This window comes from Ascaphus truei, chromosome 3 (assembly GCF_040206685.1).
Source record: "Ascaphus truei isolate aAscTru1 chromosome 3, aAscTru1.hap1, whole genome shotgun sequence".
Lineage (NCBI taxonomy): Eukaryota > Metazoa > Chordata > Amphibia > Anura > Ascaphidae > Ascaphus > Ascaphus truei.
This window is the reverse complement of record NC_134485.1, coordinates 54441543-54468037: the sequence shown is the minus strand read 5'-3', so window position 1 is coordinate 54468037 and position 26495 is coordinate 54441543. Positions and strand designations below refer to the sequence as shown.

At 42.1% G+C, this 26495-nt stretch overlaps 1 long non-coding RNA gene across 2 annotated transcripts in view; it reads left to right on the top strand.

The window, feature by feature from the left end:
• Nucleotides 1-26495, top strand: part of LOC142490909 (uncharacterized) — a 72746-nt gene that overhangs the window by 38254 nt on the left and 7997 nt on the right. The window contains exon 3 of one of the 2 annotated variants that reach the window (XR_012800144.1): nucleotides 1276-1360. The exons of the other annotated variant lie outside the window; for it this stretch is intronic. This is a non-coding gene — a long non-coding RNA (uncharacterized LOC142490909). Of the gene's footprint in view, nucleotides 1-1275; nucleotides 1361-26495 lie in introns of those variants that run through there. 2 annotated transcript variants of the gene reach the window in all.

Here is a 26495-nt window from a genome sequence, read left to right as displayed (position 1 = left end):
CCTGAGGAAGCAGTAACTTCCAGTGAAACACATCGGGTGATGGAGGACTGTAATCAGGGACGTGACGTCAGACACCGGCGGATGAAGGCTGTCCTCATCCTAATCTTCAGTGGCACCAACATTTACAGCAACACTACAGTAGCTACTGGCCAGTAACATCTTAATCACCTAAGCGGGCAGTAACCTCTATGGTCATTAAGGGGTTAAATCCCCCCAACCCTCTGCTACCCACCCGGGAGGCCTAACCACCCTTCTTTGGGCAACTACCCCATGACCCACCCCCTCTACCCCCATCACTACATACATAAATGGGCAATCGTCCTAATAGCAACAGTATATGTATATATGTGTAATGTAATATAATATATGTAATGAAGGTATTAACCTCTCCAGCAACCCTCCCAGGAGGACTTACTACCCGCCCTGGGCCAACAACAACCTTCACCCACCCCCTGTACCACCAACAAAGCAGGTACTGGTGGTTAACCCCTTCATTATTTTAGCTGTTAGCCACTAAGGTAATGAAGCTCTCTTTATTTTAATTTTAATAACATAGGATTGAAGCCTAGCTTCGGGGATCCTAGCTTCCAGAGTTACTGGCCCCATTATGGGGGTGCCGGTATCTCCTGCAAGTTTAAATGTCCCGGTCACGTGGGCCTTGATGCGGGACATTTAAACTTGGAGGAGATACCGGTACTGATATGGAGGTCTGCAGCTCAGGAAGCAGGGGGCCCCTGGACCTGAAATGAATGCGGTTCTGGTCCGGACACCCCCTGCTTCGATATTGTTTTATAAAAATGTAAATAAATACAGCATGATCGCCTGTAAGAGCTGTTCGGGGAGATGCAGTTTCTCTCTGCTCTCTAGGCAACGCTATTCCAGACTGTTGGAGGGAAAACTAATGTTATAGGCATTTAGCTTGTAAAGCAACTACTAACTTGTGCGGTATGTCATTTTATTTTTTCTAATATACAATATACCTTACTGAATACCGTTTTGTCAAAAATGTCATACCGTGTGGTAGTAACATGCAAACACGTTATATGTTGCGGTGATAACATAAAAGCTACCTGAATAGGCCCTTTAAACTTCTATAACTATCCACAAAACAACCATCTCTACCACCACCACCACCACCACACTTTGCTATACACAACCACAATGGGAATAAAGATGTAACTTTTTATGCTAACTCCCTCCCCATAATGACATCACTAAGCTGATAATAGGGGCAGTATCTGATGACTCCACAATTTAACCCCTTCTCTTACTTAGGAAAAAGGCAGACAAAAAGGCAGTGCACTGCCAAAAAAACAGGAGGAGGTTCACAAACAAATTAAAACGATTTATTCCATAAGCGGATCCAACATGACCCCTGGAGCAGCAGCTCAGGTAACACACCTATGCATTTCGGGCTGTGTGCCGTGTGTCCTTTATCAAGACCTAAGTAACTCCTCGAGAAAGCGCAACATTTGCGTGAAACGTGTGAGAGGACACTACTGTTCTGACTACCACTATGTTCTAATAAAGCCTTTTTCTACAGTAGCTTTTCACTAACTGGGTTCACTGTTTTTTTTTATTGTGGACTTTTTGGATATCATGTGAGTGCCCTGGAATACCTTCACAGTTTTGCTGTTACCTCCATGTTTTCAGCGGCACCCGGGGTGGAGGAAGAGGCTTCTTGGTTGCCGTGGATGTGTGGTTTGAATCTCCATGGATGGCAGGACTCAGAGCCATATGAGAGGGTCTATACTAGGAGGTAGATATCCAAAAGAACCGTCTGTCCACTCAAGGTTGACCCGCACAGCTAGTAGCCAAATAAGATATAAGTGCGGAGCAGGAAAAAAGACCTTTTGAAGATGCGGGGTAAGGGCCACTTGCAGACTCGCTTCCCATGTGGGGCCAGCGGCCGCAATTGCAGCAGCCCACGGATGGAGCTCACACAGCTCACGAGAGTCCGTCCCCTCTGTGTCTCCTGGTCTTGTGATACCTGAAAGGGTAATGACGCACTTCCTGCGCGACCACGATCCAGAAGTAACAAAGAAAAAATGATCGATATCAGCGCTGCTCCTTGGAATGACAGACTCACCAGGTAGGTAATAAAATCAATTTATTAAATCTACATCAAAAGATACTAGAATATAACAAAAAAGACCTCCTCCCACATGTTTCGGGCGAGTTCGCCCTACCCTCCTTGGGAAAGGGTGAACTTGCCCGAAACATGTGGGAGGAGGTCTTTTTTGTTATGTTCTAGTATCTTTTTATGAATATTTAATAAATTGATTTTATTACCTACCTGGTGAGTCTGTCATCCCACGGAGCAGCGCTGATATCGATCATTTTTTCTTTCTTTTTTATAATAGGAGGTAAGAAGGTTTCCTTTGCCTCCATTACCCCTGTCCCCCAACTGAGCTAAATATATTTCTTACATTCATGGGACTTTGCTTGTGTCTGGATTTTGAGATCAGTCGCAATACTGCAATCTCCAGGACTCTACATTTTTCCTGACGGACCTCCCATGATTCCTCCCCCTTTCCATACTTACCTTCCCTTACCGGAATCAGCGCACTCCAGAGCGCACGACAGCGCTACTCTCTACCTGGATTGGAGGTCCTCTAGATCTTTAAGTGGTATCTAAATGGGGAGAATACGGAAAAAATACATTATACGTGGTAGGAGATTTATTTTAATAGATATTATTTTGCCGATCCATGAGATCTTGTATTTGCTTTTATTTTTACAAAAATGACCAGAGAAGCGTTCACAAAAAGAAACCCACTAGTTTGCACACAGCCTTCAGTAAGATAGACAATAGTAGGGAACTGATTAGTCCCAACATACAAGTGATGAATCAAGCAGGGGGGATATATATAATCCAGAAAAAACAATAATATAAGAGGACTATAAATGAGTATACACACTAGGTGTTGGCAACCTAGTAATCCCTGAGCTATAATAAATAGACGCTCCGTGTTTAAGTGCTTTCTCCACAAGCATAGATCTATATTATTGGACCTTGCTTAGGTTTGAATAAGAATACCCTCGTATATAAAACAACTGAGGTTAACTATTCAAGGCATACTTTAGTGGTTTCATTTTTAATTGATTTTATCATATTTTCACTTAGAAGAGTTAACAAGTAATTAATAACATTTTATTGTTTTTTCTGGATTATATATATTTCCCCTGCTTGATTCATCACTTGTATGTTGGGACTAATCAGTTCCCTACTATTGTCTATCTTACTGAAGGCTGTGTGCAAACTAGTGGGTTTCTTTTTGTGACCGCTTCTCTGGTCATTTTTGTAAAAATACATATCCATTCCCCATGCACCGCCAATATATTTTACTATGTGAATATTAAGGTAGAGATATGATTACAATCTCTTGATCCTATGATCTTGTATTTGCTCCAGGATTCCAAATCTTTCTTTAGGTTTTTAATTAGTTTCGTGTAATTAAATTTGTATATTGTTTCATATGATTTTGAAACTTTAATTCCGAGAGAGGGAATGTGCAATAATAAATGCGCGCTGGCGTCCAAGGTATTTTCTCCCAAATCCCTCTTGGTGCTGCTCCCCGTCTCCCGTGATCAGCGGGGCTAGAGAAGGCTCAAACATAGACAAACAAACAAATGGGGGCGCAAAAAAGAGAGAGAAAATGAATCAATAATTGTTCTTCAAGTATAAGTTTTTATGGGGACATAAAATAAGCACAAAGACTTACAATAAAATAGGGATCTTAATAGAGATCTTAATGATCCAAGTACACCAGGCAGGTATCAACCACAGCAGTAACTCCGTAGTCCATGGTTATATGTTTTTATTATATGTTGTAATGTATGCTGGTTTCTTGTCATCCTTAATGATTGGAGGGCTGGTGACATCATCTTTCCAGACAAGTAACAATGTTACTCAATGGTTAGCCTGCTGTATTTAGTGTGCTCCAATGAGCATTATGGCCCTGCCCTGACGAAGTGTCCCACGTGACACGAAACGCGTAGGCGAGCCAATTGCAAGCTGGGTATGAAGGTCACGATGCTATAGACCCAGAGCTGCTTACACGAGTGCAGGGAAAACTTCAAGTGGACGCCGTCTGGAACTTCCCCTCGGCATTTACCATCTGCGATCTGGAGGAGGGGGGGTTCATGGACTACGGAGTTACTGCTGTGGTTGATACCTGCCTGGTGTACTTGGATCATTAAGATCCCTATTTTATTGTAAGTCTTTGTGCTTATTTTATGTCCCCTTAAAAACTTATACTTTAACTACAATTATTGATTCATTTTCTCTCTCTTTTTTGCGCCCCCATTTGTTTGTTCGAGAGAGGGAATGTAATGAGTTTGCCATGTAAAATCAAAGTTAAGCTTGACGGTGTCACTGTGTATGTTCACCACCAATGCCCGGGATTTGGTGTGATCGATTTTAAAGCCCGACCTACTTCCAAAGTCTTCAAGAGATTGGTAGAAGTTCAGGAGGGATATTAAGGGGCATGTGAGGGTCAGGAACACATCGTCCGCAAATAAAGACATTTTATAATTAACTTTATCAATAGTTACCCCTGAGATGTTGGGATTCAATCTAATAGTGGCTGCCAGAGGCTCTATTGAGAGCGCAAACAGTAGAGGGGATAAAGGACAGCCCTGTCTAGTGCCATCAGTTATTTGGATTTTATCAGAGACAAGGCCAGCACATCTAACTGTAGCTGAAGGGTGTTGATAAATAATTATGGAAACAAAAGCTGTTACGAAAAAAGAGTACAGGGGAAAGAGCTACAACTGCAGGACAGAGTCCTGATCTGGAATCTGGGGATACCAGAAAAAATTAGCCTTATGTGGTAATAGAGAAGCTAGAAGGACTCCATGTCTATCGGTAAGATGAGACGGAACAGGCCTTATATATGAGGAAAAGTAGTTCGAGATTAATGCGCTCCAGCGCTTTATCCATGTCATTCAAATAAGACAGGTAGATATAGGATTGGGGCTAGTGAGGTATGTGATGATGTAAAGTCCCCCATAGGGCCAGATGATCCCTGGAGATAGGGTTGATGGTGAAAGCACCTATAGATTCTTCATAGGGATGGTCCCTGGACTCAAAGTTTAGCACAATAATCAAATAAAGTCAGAAATACTCACATATTGCCCCAATCTGAATGTCCTGAATGGCGTGCAACCAAGTATAGATGCTGATATGATGTAGAGGAAGGAGAACTGGAGCACAGCCAAAAGAGTGGGTCACCAAAAAATTGAATGAAGAATAATCCTTTATTAATCCATAAAATAAGCGGAGGTAGACACCCTCCTACGCGTTTCGTGTATCAAAATACACTTTATCACGTGTATTTTGATACACGAAACACGTTGGAGGGTGTCTACCTCCGCTTGTTTTATGGATTAATAAAGGATTTATTCTTCATTCAATTTTTTGGTGACCCACTCTTTTGGCTGTGCGCCAGTTCTCCTTCCTCTACATCATATAGGCCTTATATATGGCCTGTGACATCACATTTTAGAGTCAGATGGTACAGCTCCAATTCGATTGGATGCTGTATCATGTGCCCGCCTCTTTTTTTTTAAGGAGGTCACATCCTTAAAACCACGTCTCATATCACATGATATTACAGCCAATGGCATTGAAGACAATACTATTGATTCCTGTACCATCTGACCGCTTGTAGGAATCGACCTGTAAATCTGGTCTGTTTTAGTACAGAGAACAAGAAATCCCAGTCGAGTCTATCAAAGACCTTTTCGGCATCTAGAGATAGGCAGAGAAGAGGGGTACCCCTCGTATTTGCTGAGTGTGTCGGGTCTACTATACGATGCACATTGTCTGCGACATGTCAGGAGGGAACAAAACCCACCTGGTCATGGTGCACTAAATGCAGCATATACTCATCTAACCGGTTGGACAATATCTTGGCAAATAACTTCAATTCAGTATTTATAAAGGAGATAGGGCAGTATCTTGAACAGTCAGTGGGGTCCTTTCCTTTTTTAGGTATCACCTCTATATTGGCTGAAGACATAGTGTGGGGAATGAGCTTGCCCTCCATAAATGTATTAAATACGATGGTAAGCTTGGGGGGGCTATAATTTAGTAGAACTTTTTGTAGTAGAAACTGGAAAAACCATCCAGACCAGGAGATTTAAGGTTTTTGAGGCCTTTAATTGCCGACACTACTTCTTCACGTGATATTCTTTGGTTAAGTTTCAATACCCGTTCTAGTGTTAATGTGGTAAGGTGACTTGACCGTAGGAAATGGGAGAGACTGGTTTTGGGGGGTGGGTGTGAGATCGTAATAGTCCTACCATATAGGTCATGATAACATTTTTGGAATTCTTCTACTATTTTGGCCAGGTTATGTGACAGGACCCCATCCCTTAGTTTTATTGTCCGGACTCCTCCCAGGCTGCCCGGGCCTCTAAACTTCCTGGCTAGCATGGTGTGGGCGTTGTTCCCCCTCTCGTAGTATTTCTGAGGTGTCCATCTCATAGCTTGCTCTGTTTTATTTCCAAAGCAAAGGTTTCATTCCCCTCTGGTTCTAATTATTTTGGCCAATATCTCAGCCGTTTGAATAGATTTGTGACTCTTTTTGAGTTTCGCTAATTCCACGGTTAACTCCACAGATTTTTTTATCCTCTTTTTTTTCCTACTGTATATGAGGCTACTCTCATAAGTGCTCCTCTTATGACAGCTTTGTGGACCTCCCAAACCGTGGAAACTGGGACCTCAGGGAATTGTTGTTTTCAAAATAGAATTTGATGTCCTCGTTTAGGGGAATAACCACATCCGGGACACTAAGAAGAGACTCATTACGTCTCCACTGGCCAGCCACCCTGGGAGCGGTTAACATATTTATTTTTAAAGAGTTACTGTACATTGTTGATGACAAAATGTAATCATCTGAAAGTTTCCAAATTGAGCCAACAAATCATTTATGCCTCGAACAGATGTTTCTGCTTGTTGGATTGAGTTAAACTTCTTAGAGGTTTTTTCTTTCCCAAAAATGTATTACAGAATCACTATAAATCTGAAAATAAACAACAATAATCTTTCAGGTACAGAAATCTTAAATTACGATTGATTAATGCAAATAAGTTATAGAATTTCAAGCATATGACTCTATAATTGTGTAGAATATACAAAGATTGATATACTGTAACTATTGGTTGTGTTTGCATTTAAAGCAAATGCAATGCATTAACATAGACATTTTGTGATATTTATGAAATAAAAGCAAAGCTGAGCAAAGAAAAGGCAATATTTTATTTATATAATGAGCTCTTGGAAGGGCTGCCAATTTGTTCTATTACAGGAGGGGAAAAAACACTCCCTACACTATTTCTCTCAACGGCCCCCAATCAGTTTGCAGTGAAACTACTTTGCAGGCTAATGAGGAATTCTACGCTATTGAAATGAATGGGACTAAAAGTTTTACCAGCACAGGATAGTGACTTCATAGCATATTGAATAGGACCAAACCAAAAAAAACAAAACAACATGTTGTTGCAGTACAGCTTAAAACATAAGGTAACAATATGGCCCATTTATTTTACTTTCTTGTATAGTGAGCCAACTACGGATATAACTACCTGTTCTATACCGCTTGCCTTGCGAGTTCTGCACGGCATCCTCTCCCACACCACGATATTCTGTCGGTCAGACTAATGGCCCATCGGATTAACACAGCAGGGGTCCTTCAGTTTTAATGGGACTCACGGTGTGTGAATCCTACCTGGCTTCACCTGTCTGTAATAGACGTGCAGTGAGAGACTGAAGCAGTCACTCTACCTGTGCACCTCTAACAGGCGATCGCAGGGCTTTCATTTTATTTTAATAATACAGTATTGTAGCACCGGGTCTCTGGATCTGAACCGCATTGATTTCAGGTCCGGGGACCCCCTGCTTCCCGAGTTAAAGGCCCCAATATGGGGTGCCGGTATACTGGCAGCCATGTTTAAATTCTCCTGTGTCACAGCCCACGTGATCAGAGGATTTAAAAAAAGAAGAGGGATACCGGCATCCCATAATGGGGCCTGTAACTCGGAAAGAAGGGGACTTAAAATCAATGAGGTTCAGCTCCGGAGACCCCCTGCTACAATACTGTATTATTAAAATAAACTGAAAGTCCAGCGATCACCTGTTAGCAGCGCGCAGGTAGAGTGAATGTTCAGTCTATATCTTACTGCACCTCCATTACAGACAGGTGGAACCTAGTAGGATTCGTACAGTGCGAGTCCCATTCAAACGCAGGGACCCCCACTGTGTTAATCCGCTGGTCCATTACAGCCTGCTGTGGACCATCTCGCTGAGTTTTCGGTGAGATGTACACGCTTTTCTCTCGTGATGTGGTAGAGAACCGGCAGTTACATCTGTATGGTAAAATAAAGCCAAAAAAAATGTTTAATGTATCTTTAAGCAGGTGACATTTTTATACATATAATAATTGTGTTTTGGTTTGGTTAGGCTAGCCACTAAAGCAATGAAGGGGTTAAATATGGGTACCTGGTTTCTTGGGGGTACAAGGGTGGATGAAGAGGGTAGTTTCCCCAGGGTAGGAGGCTAGGCCTGCCGGGAAGGTTGCGGGAGGAGTTAACTCCCCCAATCTGAATGGCTGGTGTACCATGTGACAGCATTTTCTTTTTTTTTTTTTTAATTATGTGACGTCATTTTAAAGGGAGGGAAGCAAGCAATTCAGGACAGCTATGCTTCTCTCCCTTTAAAATGACGTCACCAGAAAAACAAATGGCTGCCATCACATGGGACTACAACCAATCAGATTGGGGTTGTACCATGTGATGCCTCAAATGGTGTATCTCCCAATCTGATTGGTTGGATTACCATGTGATGGCAGCCATTTTTTTCTGGTGACGTAATTTTAAAGGGTGGGAAGCAAAGCTTTCCTGATTGGCTGGCTTCCCTCCCTTTAGGATGACGTCACTTCCTTTAAAAAAAAAACCTGTCACATGGTACACCAGCCAATCGGATTGGGGTGTAGCATTTGACACTCAATGTGACATAACAAGCCTTATATAAGGCCTGTCCCGTCTAATTTGAGTTGAAGAAGCCAACGGGACAACATTCGCCGCATTGGATTACAAAGGAAGAAGAGAAGACGGAAGAAAAGAAAGAATAAAAGAAGAACTCACCGGGAAGACGTCTCTTCAATCAAGATATTATCACGGACTTCTTCACAATGGCTTTTGAAGAGCATTGCGTTGAGGGTCAAGAGTTGGTGCTCGCATAGGACGGGGGTGAAGACATCAAAGGTAACAAAAACATTGATTGTATGTTATTTAATTGTGTATTTTTTTTAGGTTGCCCATTGACTGCCAATGTGTTTATCTATGCCCCTTTCATTCTATAAATAAGCACAGTGACAAGCAATGCATTTTTGGCAAATGCCTGTTTTGATTTAATTGCTATGTGTATTTTGTGATTTTTTTTAGGTTGCCCATTCATTATCGGTGTGGCAATCCATGCCCATATATTGTGAGCATGGTTTATCACAGTCACAATCAATGGCTTTATTGTGAAATGCTTATTTTATTTTAAAGTCATGTTTTAATTTGTGCCTTGTTTTTTTTTAGCTTTGTCCATTCATTGCCACAGTGGCAAACATAGCCCATATTATATGGCATGGTGTACCACTGTGCCAATCAATAGATTTATTGCCATTTATTTTATTTTTAATGAAATGTAATGTATTTTATTTGGTGCTTGGTTTTTAATTGGTAGGTTGCCCACTCATTGCTACAGTGGCAAACTGTACCACTGTGCCAATCAATGGGTAGCAGGGTGGGAGGTTTGGGTAGTTGCCCCGTGGAGGTTCATTAAGTATCCAGGGTTGGTAGTGGGGAGGGGGGGTTAACCCCTTAATTACTATAGCGGTTACTAACCGCTAAGGTAATTAACGGGTTAGTGGCCATTAGTTTTTTTTTACATTATTATTAAATTGTTGCTGCCCGCTGAGGACAAGGATGTGGAAGATGGTGATGAGGATGGCCTTCATCCTGGCAGGTGTAAGTAGAACTTTTATTTACTTTATGCTGGCTAGATAATGTTTTATTTTTTAATAGGCAAATGAGCTATTATCCAGATCTGGATAATAGTTATTTTGCCCATTACTGTACTGTATGTGTTGGGGGGGGGGGAGGGTTTGTTGGGGGGTAGAGAGGGTGGGTAGTTTGGTGCCCACTCATTGCTATTGGGGTTATTTTTGCTCCCATTGAGGGCATAGGTAATCACACTGGCAATCAATGGGTGTATTGGATAGTATTGTGTTTTAATGTTTATTGTGGGTAGCGGGGATGGGTGAAGGTGGTATTTATCCCGTGGTGGGTGTTTATGCCTACTGGATAGGTAGCGGGAGGGGTTAACCCGTTCTTTAGCTTAGCGGTAGTAACTGCAATGGTAATTAAGGGGTTAACCACTCCTGCAAACCGAGAAAAAAATAATGCACAAAAGCGCACAAGGGAAGGAATTAGTATTGATTTATTAAAACAAACACATAAACAGCTGAGGGGATCCAACCCCTCCTCAGCTCAATGGATTAGTTGCCCAGAAATATAAACCATATATAAGGTCTCTAAACATAGAAAAATCTGACACAGTAAGCCATACACAACATAAGAAAAAAACACACACAATCAATGTAAAAATAAACAGAGAGAGTATTAACAGCCCAAGGAAGTTAAGGTTAAAACTGCCAAAGAGGGCTACAATACTGCTGACAGGGGGAAACGAACACTCACACTGAGGCAGAGAAGGGGGACCTCTGATGACCGTACAGGATCCGGATCACGGCATCAAGGAAGATGGAAACAACCGCCTCTGGAGCCTCAGGCAAGCTCCGTTTCAGCCTCTCAGCAAACACGCGCAGGATGACCTGTCGTGACCTCTACGCGTTTCGCACCACGTGCTTCGTCAGGAGGTCACGTACAGCGTCATCTGCGCGTATTTGTAGGAAGAAGGGAATCAGTTAGGACGGCCCCCTTCCGACGCCAAACCCAATGCCCTTAGAATGCCAGTAGTATGCTTAAAGTGATGCTACCTCTTTCCCTTACAACGTCATGTGTTACAGCGGTCACGTGTTGCAGGTTTAACAGACACATATACAAATCCGAACCTGCAATACTTACATAGACATGAACATAACATAACTTGAGATCATCAACTTATATACATACACTGAATTAGAGCAAAAACAAATATATATTTTACAAATTAATTGCACATGCTGAAACTATAATTCATCCTTAAAATACCCAATTAATTAAAATAGATGCATATAGTGCTTTAATTAAAACATACAATGTTAATACATATACCATAAAAATGAGAGACGAATATAATATTGAATAATTAATGAAAATAAAGATAAAATTAAACAAACATTGAGCCAAATATTCTATCTCAAAAATGGAGTAAGCTCAATAAGTTCATTAAAACCAATCGGATGTCTAGTTTGCATTTCTGTTAAACCTGAAACGCGTAGAGGTCACGACAGGTCATCCTGCGCGTGTTTGCTGAGAGGCTGAAACGGAGCTTGCCTGAGGCTCCAGAGGCGGTTGTTTCCATCTTCCTTGATGCCGTGATCCGGATCCTGTACGGTCATCAGAGGTCCCCCTTCTCTGCCTCAGTGTGAGTGTTCGTTTCCCCCTGTCAGCAGTATTGTAGCCCTCTTTGGCAGTTTTAACCTTAACTTCCTTGGGCTGTTAATACTCTCTCTGTTTATTTTTACATTGATTGTGTGTGTTTTTTTCTTATGTTGTGTATGGCTTACTGTGTCAGATTTTTCTATGTTTAGAGACCTTATATATGGTTTATATTTCTGGGCAACTAATCCATTGAGCTGAGGAGGGGTTGGATCCCCTCAGCTGTTTATGTGTTTGTTTTAATAAATCAATACTAATTCCTTCCCTTGTGCGCTTTTGTGCATTATTTTTTTCTCTGTTTCTCAGGGTGTCCTCCCCCCCTTCGAGGGGGGATCACCTCTGAAGTGGGAGCTCCTGGGGAGACGCTCCATGCACGTGCAGCACAGGGATTAATCCTATCCAAACATCTGCAGCACGAGCGCTGAAAATCCTGCTTTTTGCTTTCAAGATAAAGAACTGTTTCCAGATTCATTTAGTTGGACTTGGGACATTGGTTTACCTTTTCTCCCCTGGATTTTTAGCTGCATAGATAAGACTGTATTCTGCGTTATATTTATTATTAATTAATTGTGTATAAGTGCATTTATTTTATAATTGAGAGACCTTTTACTGAGGGGCTTTTTATCAATTTGTATTTTTATCAATTGTATTTTGATACTACTTAGACTATAAGATGGCTGTACCACTAGATTTCACCACCTTATTTTTGTCTAGTTTGAATAATAGGAACAATAGAAGTGCGTTAGTAGGTCAAATGTTTTGTGATGATGTCAATTTGGAAGATGATTCCACTGATTTACCCTCATTAGTACTTGCACTTACAAAATTGTTGGAGCAAGAAACTAAGGCATTTTGGGAACTTGTATCCTTTGAAGAATATATTAAGCATAAAAGGATCCCTAGAGGGTTGCGACTGTTAATTAAACCCACGTATGGCAATGAAAATCCAGCTTTTTTAGCCATTTGGGAAGAAATTCTTGAGATCAGTTCCACTAACCTCGTCAAACTCCTTATGGGAGAGAGGAAAAAGGAACTACAAGAATTGTCCGTCAAAATTGATAAGGTCAAGACGGACATTATCAGTTTGCCAACACTAGAGGGGCTGCCAAAACTGGTAGAAGATATGGTGGGGAAACTGAAAAAACATGAGAAAGGGATTGTGTTGAGGAAAAATAAAAAATTCCTAAGAGATAAAATTGATTATTTGGAGAACAGGCAAAAAGATTGGAAAGACAAAACAGTCAAAAGTGCTAATAAGGAGATAACCTTACATGATCAGACTCCACAAAAGTCAGTTAGCACAAATCCATCTAAAATAGAACCAACGAAAAAGGATCAAAATAGGTCCGGTGCCATTCCAAAAACCAATAAATCTCTAAAAAATCCTCAAAAAAATGAGAAAGCCAACAAAGTAAATAAAAACTCAAAAAGACCACACTATGAGAATAAGAAAGATCACTCTAAGGAAGGGCCCTATCAACAACACAAATATAGAGAGAGAAGCCATAGTGATAATTGGTCAACAGTGGGCAAAAATGGGAAGCCAAATGATATCAAACATAAATATAAACACCCAAGGAGAGAACAATATACTCCTAAGGAAGACAAACATATAGAATTTGATATCCCGGTTTCTAACAAATTCTCAAAACTAAGAGGTAAAGGAAGTGTCAGTGAAAATGATGATAATAATGACTGTTTTTTTCAGAAAACAACAAAAAACAAGCTCAAAAGACCGAGCTGGGATCTAGACAACCCTCCCTCAAATCCCCTGACAAAAGTGAATCACAAAAGGGGATACTCAGACGAGGTAAGAGAGGAGGGAGAAAGCCCGCCCACAAAGAGGGGATCCCTGAGTCATTAACATTAATCGCTAGCGGGATATTTAACTTATCTTCGCTCACTATAGATCACCATCTCTTTCAGGTGCTAAAGAAGGGGCTCACCTTTGCACCCACAAGAGATGCGAAAGAGTTTGATCTATACATTGACCTTCAAAAATATTTGAGGAAAATGACATTACAGCGTCATTTTAGTAGCTCTGGTGACAAACTAGCTAACACTCAAATTAAAAAACCTATAGAGCATGATATCGAAGATGCAGCATTAATTGAGGACCTTGAAGCCCTTTTAAGAGAAAGTGACCCAGATTTTGTCAATTTCAGTAGTTACCTTCATACAGGATTTAAGCCCAATTCAGTCTTCTACCCATATGCCTCTAGAGGACATAATATTGACCTATTTGGTAAAATGGTGGAGAGGGACTTTAAAGAAATGTGTAAAAAAAGATCCTCCAAACATCATTCCAACCTTACCTGGGAGGAACGTAAAAGTATAAACACCTTGAAAGCCAACCCAGATATTGTCTTGAGGTCAGCTGACAAAGGGGGTGGAATAGTCCTCTTGGATAAAGAGGACTATTTTAAAGAGGCTTATCGCATTTTGGAAGATAAAACTACTTATGTTTCTTTGGAGAGAGATCCAACTCGAGAATACTTGGGACTCATTAAAAAACATTTGACTGAGGCACTTGCAATTGGGATTTTGTCTAAGTCAGAATATGAATATATACTCATTGAGACACCCACAGTCCCCATCTTTTACTACATCCCCAAGATTCACAAATCCCTCACTTCCCCACCTGGACGCCCTATTATTTCAGGAATCGATTCTATTACTTCTAATTTGTCCACATATATTGATTTTTACCTACAATCACTAGTCACATCACTTCCATCTCACCTTAAAGACACCACTATGGTTTTACAGGTTTTGGATAATTTTGTTTGGAATGATAGTTGTAGATTAGCCACTTTAGATGTGCAAGCACTATACACGAGCATCCCCCACAAAAAAGGTATAGAGGCAACAAGATATTTTCTTATGAACCCACAACTATTACCTATAACCCAAATTGATTTTATTCTTACATCAATTGAATTTATTTTGGGTCACAATTATTTTATGTTTGATTCCCTTTATTTTTTACAAATCTTGGGGACGGCGATGGGGACTACATTTGCCCCATCGTTCGCTAACCTATATATGGGACTGTGGGAGTCGCTTGAGGTATTTCGATGTTCTCCTCCACAGCTGAGGCTGTGGAGGAGATATATCGATGACATCATCATTGTGTGGGAGGGAACTGAGGAATCCTATCTTGGATTTGTTGATCAACTAAATGCAAATCAATTTAATCTAAAATTTAGTGGTGTTAACAGCTCAGTTAGCATTAATTTCCTCGATTTGGAAATATATATTGAATCCAATACAGTTCAGACCAAAACACACTTTAAAGCTACTAACGTTAATTCTTATCTTGACCCTCTTAGCTGTCATGACAAAAGATGGGTTCAGAATATTCCCTTTAACCAGTTTCTAAGACTAAAGAGAAACAATTCCAAGGTTGAGGAATTTGATATACAATCTAAGTTCCTCAAGACAAGATTTCTCGATAAGAAGTATAATGAGGAACTGATAGATTCCTCAATAAAGAAACTGGAAAAAATAGAAAGGAAATCACTGATGAAATATAATAAAAATAAGAGGGACAAAAGTAAAAATACAAAAATCCCTGCTTTTATAACTCAATTCAGTGATATGCATAATGGGGTCAGGAAAATCTTAAAAAAACACTGGGGAATACTGAAAATGGACCCTGTATTGGGCCCTCAGTTAAATTCACAACCTGGGATAGTGTTTAAACGTGCGCCAAATATAAAAAACATGTTGGCCCCAAGCCAAATCACCAGAAAAGCCTTTGCATCTGGTGACATTAAAGATCGCTTGGGTATTAAAGGCACATATAAATGTGGGAAGTGCAAGGCGTGTAAACATATCTGTAAAGGAACTACAGTCACGTCTTGTGCCACTAAGCGGAGTTACAATACCAAAAGTTTAATTAACTGTCAGACTACGCATGTGGTTTATGTCTTACAGTGTAACTGTAATTTACAGTACATCGGCAAGACTAAACGGCCACTAAAAATGCGTATGTTAGAACATTTGAGAAACGTAAAAAACATACCGAAAATTACAGCTAAAGGTATGCCGCTTACACCACTTTTAAAACACTTTAAAGAGATCCACAACAATGACCCCAGTTGCATTACATTTAAAGGGCTTGAACATATCCAAATGAACAGCAGACAAGGCAATAGAGATAATCATTTATTAAAATGTGAACAGTATTGGATCTATGAAATGCAAACTAGACATCCGATTGGTTTTAATGAACTTATTGAGCTTACTCCATTTTTGAGATAGAATATTTGGCTCAATGTTTGTTTAATTTTATCTTTATTTTCATTAATTATTCAATATTATATTCGTCTCTCATTTTTATGGTATATGTATTAACATTGTATGTTTTAATTAAAGCACTATATGCATCTATTTTAATTAATTGGGTATTTTAAGGATGAATTATAGTTTCAGCATGTGCAATTAATTTGTAAAATATATATTTGTTTTTGCTCTAATTCAGTGTATGTATATAAGTTGATGATCTCAAGTTATGTTATGTTCATGTCTATGTAAGTATTGCAGGTTCGGATTTGTATATGTGTCTGTTAAACCTGCAACACGTGACCGCTGTAACACATGACGTTGTAAGGGAAAGAGGTAGCATCACTTTAAGCATACTACTGGCATTCTAAGGGCATTGGGTTTGGCGTCGGAAGGGGGCCGTCCTAACTGATTCCCTTCTTCCTACAAATACGCGCAGATGACGCTGTACGTGACCTCCTGACGAAGCACGTGGTGCGAAACGCGTAGAGGTCACGACAGGTCATCCTGCGCGTGTTTGCTGAGAGGCTGAAACGGAGCTTGCCTGAGGCTCCAGAGGCGGTTGTTTCCATCTTCCTTGATGCCGTGATCCGGATCCTGTACGGTCATCAGAGGTCCCCCTTCTCTGCCTCAGTGTGAGTGTTCGTTTCCCCCTGTCAGCAGTATTGTAGCCCTCTTTGGCAGTTTTAACCTTAACTTCCTTGGGCTGTTAATACTCTCTCTGTTTATTTTTACATTGATTGTGTGTGTTTTTTTCTTATGTTGTGTATGGCTTACTGTGTCAGATTTTTCTATGTTTAGAGACCTTATATATGGTTTATATTTCTGGGCAACTAATCCATTGAGCTGAGGAGGGGTTGGATCCCCTCAGCTGTTTATGTGTTTGTTTTAATAAATCAATACTAATTCCTTCCCTTGTGCGCTTTTGTGCATTATTTTTTTCTCTGTTTCTCAGGGTGTCCTCCCCCCCTTCGAGGGGGGATCACCTCTGAAGTGGGAGCTCCTGGGGAGACGCTCCATGCACGTGCAGCACAGGGATTAATCCTATCCAAACATCTGCAGCACGAGCGCTGAAAATCCTGCTTTTTGCACTCCTGCAAACCTTCCGCAAGGCCTAAACACCCCCACATTCACCCACCCCGGCTACCCCAATAAACCAGGCACTGATATTTAACCCCTTCAGAAGCGTTCATTCGTGAAACGCGCGCGTCAGCCACTTACCTACTCCTGACACGCGGGAAGCCCTTTCATTTGAATGCAGCATTGACTGATACTGTATGTTCCTAGCTGCAATACTGCTGGCGCCCCGTGTGCTGTCTATATACTCTGTTCCTCTGTGTTATTAGCACACAGTAGGATCTTGTTTAATATAGGTCCGTTCTGAATCCACCTTACAAGTTAGACTTGCCCTCGAGCACATCAGCGCTGATATATTCATGATCAGCGCTGATGTAGGGGACAAATCATGGCCAGATATCACTGTGCTACCTGCCTGTATGTTTAAATTTTACTTACTTGCTCGTGTGGGCTCTGAGTAAACCCGACCACCTGACATCTGCTTCAAACAGCTGTTACATCCCGGCTGGGTAAGGAGCATGAACAGAGCTATCAACAGGTTTATTGATCCTGCCGTGATACTTCACGGATGAGCCACTCAGCAGTGCTTCATATAGTACACTGCCTGCCTAAACCTACTGTCTAGGTGGACATTTGGGTTATTTTGCACCTATGTTATATACCCACCGAGTGTCAATATATACTGCAGCTTTTATTCCGCGCAGAGGCTATACACTATCAGATGTCTAGGACTCTATGGAGACTCTCTCTTATTATTAACACAGCTCCTAGTACCCTCTATGGGTGTGTGCATTAACCCCTACAGACACCCTAGACTTTGAACATTGAGGGCTCTAGGGAGTGCAATCACTAAGTGCCTTCTCCAGTTCTAGGACATGCAGCTCTGAATGTGGGTATTTAAGCATACAGCAGTTATAGGTGGATACACACAGCAATTGCTGTGTCTGGAATAGTTATTACCTCTCACTACTTATATGTCACCACAGATTCAGAGCACATACTAGCTCTGAGATATATTTTTATATGTGGATGGACATTTAGTTTATGGTGGTTACTCTACGGACCTATTTCCAAATTCAAGGAAGCTATATATATAGTCACAGATCCTGAATATCCATAAAGGATCTCAATATGTATACATCACTTAACTACCCTTGGTTAAGTTACCAATGATTACAGTCACGTGCTGTTTAACACATTCTCTGATTTTAAAGCCCATTTTTTTATTCATTGTTTATTAATAAAATTATTTTAATTATGTCACTATACATTCAGTTTGATAGAGTGCTGGTATATTAGGTTTCTTTTTCTCCTGTGTACCTTATCCCTTACCTAGTAAGCACCTCAAACACGGTTCACATTGTAGCAGTGCGGGAGTTCTCTCTGTGTGTAGCTGGCTAGATAATGTTTTATTTTTTAATAGGCAAATGAGCTATTATCCAGATCTGGATAATAGTTATTTTGCCCATTACTGTACTGTATGTGTTGGGGGGAGGGAGGGTTTGTTGGGGGGTAGAGAGGGTGGGTAGTTTGGTGCCCACTCATTGCTATTGGGGTTATTTTTGCTCCCATTGAAGGCATAGGTAATCACACTGGCAATCAATGGGTGTATTGGATAGTATTGTGTTTTAATGTTTATTGTGGGTAGCGGGGGTGGGTGAAGGTGGTATTTATCCCGCGGTGGGTGTTTATGCCTACTGGATAGGTAGCGGGAGGGGTTAACCTGTTCATTAGCTTAGCGGTAGTAACTGCAATGGTAATTAAGGGGTTAACTACTCCTGCAAACCTTCCGCAAGGCCTAAACACCCCCACATTCACCTACTCCTGCTACCCCAATAAAGCAGGCACTGATATTTAACCCCTTCATTACCTTAGCGTTTAGCCACAATTATCATTCAGTTTGATTCAGATTCAGTTTGCAGGTTCGGATTCCAAATCTGTTGGATGGATTTTCAGTAATCGGAAAACAAATCTGCCCTTTTAAGACTAATCTGTGAAATATCCGCAGCTCAAAGGAATCTGTCAATCCGCGTTGGATTCGGATTTAGGCGAAATATTCATCCATCTCAACCATAAACAAGGTATAGCGTTAGAGTAGTTGCACCCACTGGGCTTCATTAGGCACACAAAAGTGAACCCTTGAGGACCAACAAATTACATGTAAGGCTATGTCCCAACTGCTTTCATCTATAGCAGGCCTGCACAACTCATAACGTGAGAAGGGCCGAACTGTTCCAAGGAAAAAAAAATTGGGCCGCACGGGTAAAATCATCATCATCATCATCATCATCTCTCCTCCAGCACCTCATCATCCTCATCCTCATATATCTCCCCCAGCACCCCTCATCATCATCCTCATATCTCCCCCAGAACCCTTCACTATCAACCTTTGCGATACGCCCTATCAATCTCTCGTACACCCATCTCTCCCCCTCACCCACACACATAATACTCCCCCTCCACATCAAACACACAATAACCCCCTGCACACCACACACATCCCACTCCCCTGCACCTCACATCCCTCTCCCCCAGCACCTCACATCATTCACCCCCCTGCACCTCCCATCATTCTCCCCACTGCACCTCCCATAACTCTCCCCATGCACCTCACATCATTCTCCCCCCTGCACCTCCCATAATTCTCCCTCCTGCATCTCACATCACTCTCCCCCTGCACCTCATATGGCAGCACAGGAGAAGGATCATCTGGCAAGAGGTTACACTGCAGACTCTGCCCTGGATAAGGTGTGAGGGGATTTATATTGGAGGCCCTGCTGAGTGGGACCCGATCCAACACCACTTCCCAAGTATTCCCTGGTTGGGCCCTTAACCAGGAAGGTACCCACCGTGCACCACCACTTCACAGAGGGGTAGCGCTTCCTCACATTTGGTGTGGGGATTGGTCTGCGGACATCAGATGTTTAGGTGCCCAAGCCACTCTCAGAAATTTGGGAGAAACACACAGGGGTATTGTGGTACTGTATTATTGTGTTATTGTATTGTGTATATTGTATTGTTTGCATACTGTGGGATCGCAGTAAAGATTAGTTATATATATCTGGTGTGATATAGTTATTACCGGTTGTATTGGTTCCTATGAGGAGTTATCCCGCCAACGCTGGGATCCCTCATAGGTGAAGGCGCTGCACTAAAAGATAGAAGAAGCTCACCCCAGGCTCCCAGAAGTGGAGGCTCAGGCCTCCTGTGAGCGTACAGGTACCAGCAGCATGCGTAGTGGCCCGCAGTTTCTTTTAGGCATAGGGAAAGGGGGTTACATATGTATAGTTATTGGAACTTTTATTTTGTTTTGTATGCTTTGAGTTTTCATTTAATTCATGTTTTAAACATCAATATCCCAGATACTAGAAGTTAGTGAATAAGGGTAATGTTTTTTTATCATCCTCCATTAGCACCCACATTTAATTCTAAAAGCTTCTGGAACAGCTGAGTTACTGTAAATAATTGGAGATCAGATAAGTGTCTTGCGCTAAGTGGGACTGTCCTGCATTGGGGAGGGTGGAGGAAATATTAATTTCAGGCACAGTAAACATTTTGAGATTATTTTGGTGAGCAGGGAAAAGATTGCTTTGTTTAATTTTTCTAATACAGATTATAGACGAAACAATTCGGGCATCAAAAAACCTTGTGTGCAAATATCAAAAATATATACAAGTATGGTTGGAATAATGTATAGGATAACACATAGGATAACAAAAAGTTCACATAAACTTGAGGCTACAGTAATTAATCCCACAGACAACAGTAAGTCCTCATGATTGAAGTAACCTAAATCAGTAAAGCCTATCAACATGCATCAAATGTGAACAAGAGAGACGGAGGTCTAGGCCCATAAGGAAGAGACTGATGTGAATGCAGTCTCTGTTACTCAAAATCTAATGATATACATGCAATAAGGAATTAATACAGACCGCAATATTTGAGTAAACAGGATCACTTTCATAGAGAAAGAGACTGTAGAACAGGCCTGCACAACTCCAGTCCTCGAGGGCCACAAATAGGCCAGGTCTTCATGAAATCTCTAGGTCAGTCATACTGAGCCACTAATTGAGCCAGCTGTGGTGAAGTAGGGATATCCTGAAGACTTGGCCTGTTTGCGGCCGTCGAGGAATGGAGTTGTGCAGGCCTGCTGTGGAGGTACTCATGGGATCCCTATAGGTGTGGGCTTCTGTTGGCATGCTCCTGCCATAAGAAAGATGTACAGCAAAAAAGACAAAATGGCGGTGCACAGCGCATTTGAAAGAACCAAGGGCTGGAACTTGCAGCGGTATGAAAAATGGATTGCCAATACGGTTTTCATACCGCTGGAAGTTCAAGCCCTTGGTTCTTTCAAATGCGCTGTGCACCTCCATTCCGTCTTCATTGTAATACATATTATACCGGCATGGCATATGTATACCAGAGCACATTACTTCTACCAGCCTAACTTGTAAATAGATTAGAAATACATTTACATATTTCTAATATAATATGTCAGGTGGGTGGAAGAAATGCATTCTGTTATACATGTAGCCCTGTTTCCTAATGAATACAGTCCGCTACCATATACTGTATAACCTGTAGGCTCGCAGGGCCTGAGCCTCCGCCACGGAGAGCCTGGGGCACGTGTAATATTATGTGTAACCCTATACTTGGTGCAGCGCCTCCACCAGCGATGGCTCTCACCAGAGGGGGAGTGGTTCCTCGCAGGACACTTGTATATCACTCCACACACACTCAGCATATAAAACAAACGAATGACTTTACTATACAGTATAAGCATATATATATGTATAATTCAACAGGTGTCCCTCTCTAGAGGAGACACTATCTACTGCGTCTCCCAATATTATGTCCCCCCACCTCAGTGAGATAATGGATAGATATATGGGTGACTGCGCAGCCACTATGTCCCGTGTGAGTATAGTATAGATCGTTGGTGCACTTGGTGATGGTTACCTGCCGGGCACTCCTGTACCCGGGCCTGCCAAGGATCTTCACAAAGGATCAGACGTGACTGGATTCAGCAGGGGCCGTCCGGGTTGATCCCACCCAGCTGGCTGCAGCACAATAGAGGGTCTGAGCCCAGACCTCTGTACTATATGCAATGTCTCTTCACTTTTGTCTCTGAACCTACACAATAAGGGACATCGGAACCTGTCTAGGGCCAATCCCTAGCTCCGCTCCACACTACAGGGACTCAGCGCCTAACTGGGCCAGGGTATGAGGCCTAGGTAGGGGCTGTGTGCCTCCCTACACCTGGAGCTCCGTCTCCTTCCTCCTCCTGTTAGCTCTGACCCAACGTGCGCACCGTGCGACCCTATCTCCCGATATCCCAACCACCCGGTTGGTTCCCTGGCGTCACATTGGCTCGCGATGGCTATTGGGACTCGTAGTCCCATACGCTCCACCCTATCATAACACTTCCTCCTTCGCGGGCTTTTGCAGCTATGCCCGCGCATGCGCGACCTCTGCGCACTAGCCAGCTCCGCAACCTTCTGCGCCTGCACCTGTATTAAGATGGCGATGGCATGAAGTCGCGGAACCTCCACTTTACCGGAGCATCACCTGCCCTGCTGCAACCCTCCCATCCAACAACATTGCGAGAAATGGAACCTGGCTACATACAGAAGGGTTACATTCAGTAGCAGTATTTATCATGCCAAACAGAACATTTACAGATAGCTTAAAGATTTCAGACTGGACTTGCAGCACATGTACACAAAATGGATTTCCTTTACCTTACAGTATCATTTTTTTTATTTCCATATGTATCAATGCTTAATTGTGTATTTTTCCCTTTAACTTTTCTACATAATATGATATATGGATATATGGGGTCTCGATGTATTTGATGCATTGTGTCAGCTCCTTGTCACCTTGGGCAAGCCACTTTATCTGGGCCTCAGGCACCAAAAACATAGATACAGCCGCGGCCCCTTTTATTCTCCAACATCTCCGAATTTTTTCTGTGATTTTTGCAGAATGCCATGCACTTCACCGCATTTCACCGCACTTCACCACGTTCATGCCGCATTCATACCGCATTCATGTTGCATTCATGCCGGCGTCACCCGCGGTTGATGTCTTTATTGATGTGTTTATTGATAATGGTTCGGATTTAATTGGTTGAAATTCTTCACGTATCCGCCAGGTGGCAGATATTCATGAATTGTAATGCGCATGCGCTTCAGTAATGTGTCGACTTGCAGGTGTTTAAAAACATACCACAGTGGTCCATTTTAAATTGGCCTTGGTACTGAAGAAGTTACAATAATGTATCAATTTAGACTTTTCATATTAAAAAATACATGCACAGTGTCTGGTGTTTTATTGTACTGAGAGTCCCGACATGAGTGCACCGCTGCAGTCCGTGTTCCAAAAACCCGACAGAACGTACGCTTATTTAATATGGGCCGTGATTAATGCAACAGATTATAAGATGGCAACAGTTGGTCAAATTTATCAGTATTTTATCGAAAACTATGACTTTTACAAATTTTCACCAGATGCGCATGTGTGGAAGCGTGCAATAAGGAAAAAGTTATGTATCGATCCGTGTTTTTTTCGTATTGATCCCAGTGTTATTAGAGGGTATTGGTGTGTATCACCAGATTTTTCCCGTATCTTTGATCATGGAGACTTCAAAAGGCGAAAGGTCATGTTAAAACCAACTACGAAACGTCAGTCGCTGGCAAGCAATGAGCCAGAGACTGCGCCAGCATCCAATAACGGTCCGACCGTCAGTGAAAACCTGGTGACCGAAAACCCTTGCTGTCTGTCCCCGTCTGGATACCTGCAGCCTGAGCCTGATTTCGCGTACAGATTCCAGCAAGCTCGCATGTACCAAAGCGATTTCCAGCCTCATCCGCTGGCACCTGTCAACTACGTGTATAATCAAGAATACGGGACTGGCAGTGGCTCGGCGCCAGCTGATTGGCAAAATCTATGGTGAGTAATGTTGCCGTATTTTATTCTGTTTTTGAAATATCAATGCACAGTCAAGCGATTCTCTTGTAAGCAATATCATTGGCTGAGCAGCTTCTACAGTAGATACTGCACAATTGGTGGAAAGCTAGGCGCATGCGCATTGGAACCTTCTTGAAACGCATATGCGTGTCATCACATCTACAGTAGGCGCATGCGCATGTGAACAGGAGACGCCCCCCGTGAAAATTATTGGTGGGACTGACTGTGGGAACTTCTTTAGGGGACTGCCTGACCATTACAGTAAAACTTGTACTTTTGTTTTTCCTCAGGAAAGAAAACTTTGTCATCTCATGCGGAAAACGGCAAATGGAGGGATTTCGATGGATAATATCGCTCTGTGTAACAATGCCTGCACATTGCTGAATCGGATTTAAAAAACCACGTACCGGAGTCTACAGTTTAGTGGCCGTTGTTATTGATTAGGATAGAATACTGTAACTGAGAGCTTCATAGAAAACCTGAAACAGTATGCTGTTGTTTTCAGACCGTATACAATACTTTTTTTATATATATATACTGTATACTGTATAATAAACCCGAAAAATAAAAAGCATGCATTTATTCTACATGTATTCCAGTACATATTTGTATTCTATACCCGTACAGCATGTATTGTTTTAATACTCTTGTGATGTACAGTACTGAGCATGCCTACAGTATACAGTACAGTACTGTACAATATGCCTGGACAGTACTGTATGTTCTAGAAACACTGTATTTTGTTACAGTATAAAAGGAGACAATGGAACAATTTAAAACAAATCAACATTTTCTTTTATTGGTGGAGTAAGTACAATAAACATTTATTTACAAATACAATTTAAAAACATTTAAAGTGTACAGCAATTCAAAACATTAACAGGTTTATGGTTTACTGCTAGTGAAAACATTTATGTACAGAAAGTCAAAACATTTACAGCACAACAGTATGGTGTTAGTAAAAAACATTTCTTTACGAATACAAGTTAAAACACGCAATATATCCTTAATTTAAGTACATAAAGTCAAAACATTTACAGTAGGATGGTGTACCATACAGTAAGTCATGCCTGCACAACTCCAGTCCTCGAGGGCCACAAACAGGCCCGGCCCTCAGGATAACCTTGAAAAACGGGTCTGTTCGCGGCCCTCGAGGACTGCAACCGCGCAGGTCTTGTGTAAGTTAAAACATTTCTTTATTAATATAATTTAAAAACAAGCAACAAGTCTAAAATTAAACAACATTTGAACAGTCACGCAAATTAGATCCCCACCAGATTATCCTTCCAGGGCCGATGCCGTGTATGATGCAAAATGCCATTAATGGAGTCTCGAACGATTTTCATTAAAGGATCTGAAATTGAAAAATAGCGCCGCAATTCTTCCACAATAGTCCTTCTTAAATTTTCAGGAAGCGCCCTTTTTTCGCGATTTCCTTCGTAGTTTACATTTTTGGCCCACACGCAGTACACCAAGTTGGACACGTGGTGCTTAAAAATTAACATGACATACTTCTGGTGTAAACCAGCACTCATCACCTTATACTTCTCCCTGAGTGCCGGTGGCAGCTCGCGCAGGATGATGTCGGGCACCGTATCGATGCAAGCGTATGTAGGTTGGATTCTGGGAGCGGGTGTGCTTCTGGGAGCGGGTCTGCTTGTGGCGGTGGGCGAGGGTAGGTTGTCTGGAAGGAAGCTTTCCTCCTGTCTTGGTCACCGTGTTGTCTCCTGGCGTGGTCTTGACGGGTTGTCATGTTATCCTCCTCGTCAATGGCATACATGCACACAAATTCTTCTGGTGGAGGGGGTGTGCTTGGTGTTGGAAGGGGGTCAAAGGTCCCATTCATCACATCCATGCCACCCTCCTGCTCTGGCGTCGGGGATACAGGGGCATGAACACCGAGCAAATTATGTATCCCCGCTATGTCAGTCTCTATCTTCTCCATCCGTTGATCCATCTTCTCCATCCGTTGATCCATCTTCTCCATCCATTGATCCATCTTCTCCATCCATTGATCCATCTTCTCCATCCGTTGATCCATATTTAGCATGGTCTCTAAAGAAGATCTATCTTTACCAGCATATTAGAGTTCCCGGGTATATCGACACTTAACCCATTCAGCATGCGGTCTAATGAGCTGGTTCTTGTGCATGGGGTGCTGTGGACATCTGGGTGGATGGGTGCTATGGAGGATGAGATGGGGGTTCCCTGGAGAGATGCGGCAGCATTGTGGAAGAAGGATGGAGGAGGTGACCTGTGGATTTCCAGGAGAGAAGCGGCAGCGTCGTCGAAGAGGGATGGAGAACGTGACCTCTGGATTTCCGGGCGAGAAGCGGCAGAGTCGTCTAAGCGTAATGGAGAAAGCGACCCGTGGATTTCCGGGAGACCAGTGGCAGCGTCGTCGAAGAGTTGTGGAGAAGATGGGTTGTGGGTTTCCGGGAGAGCAGCGGCAGCGTAGTGGACGAGTAGTGGAGAAGATGGGCTGTGGATTTCCGGGAGAGCAG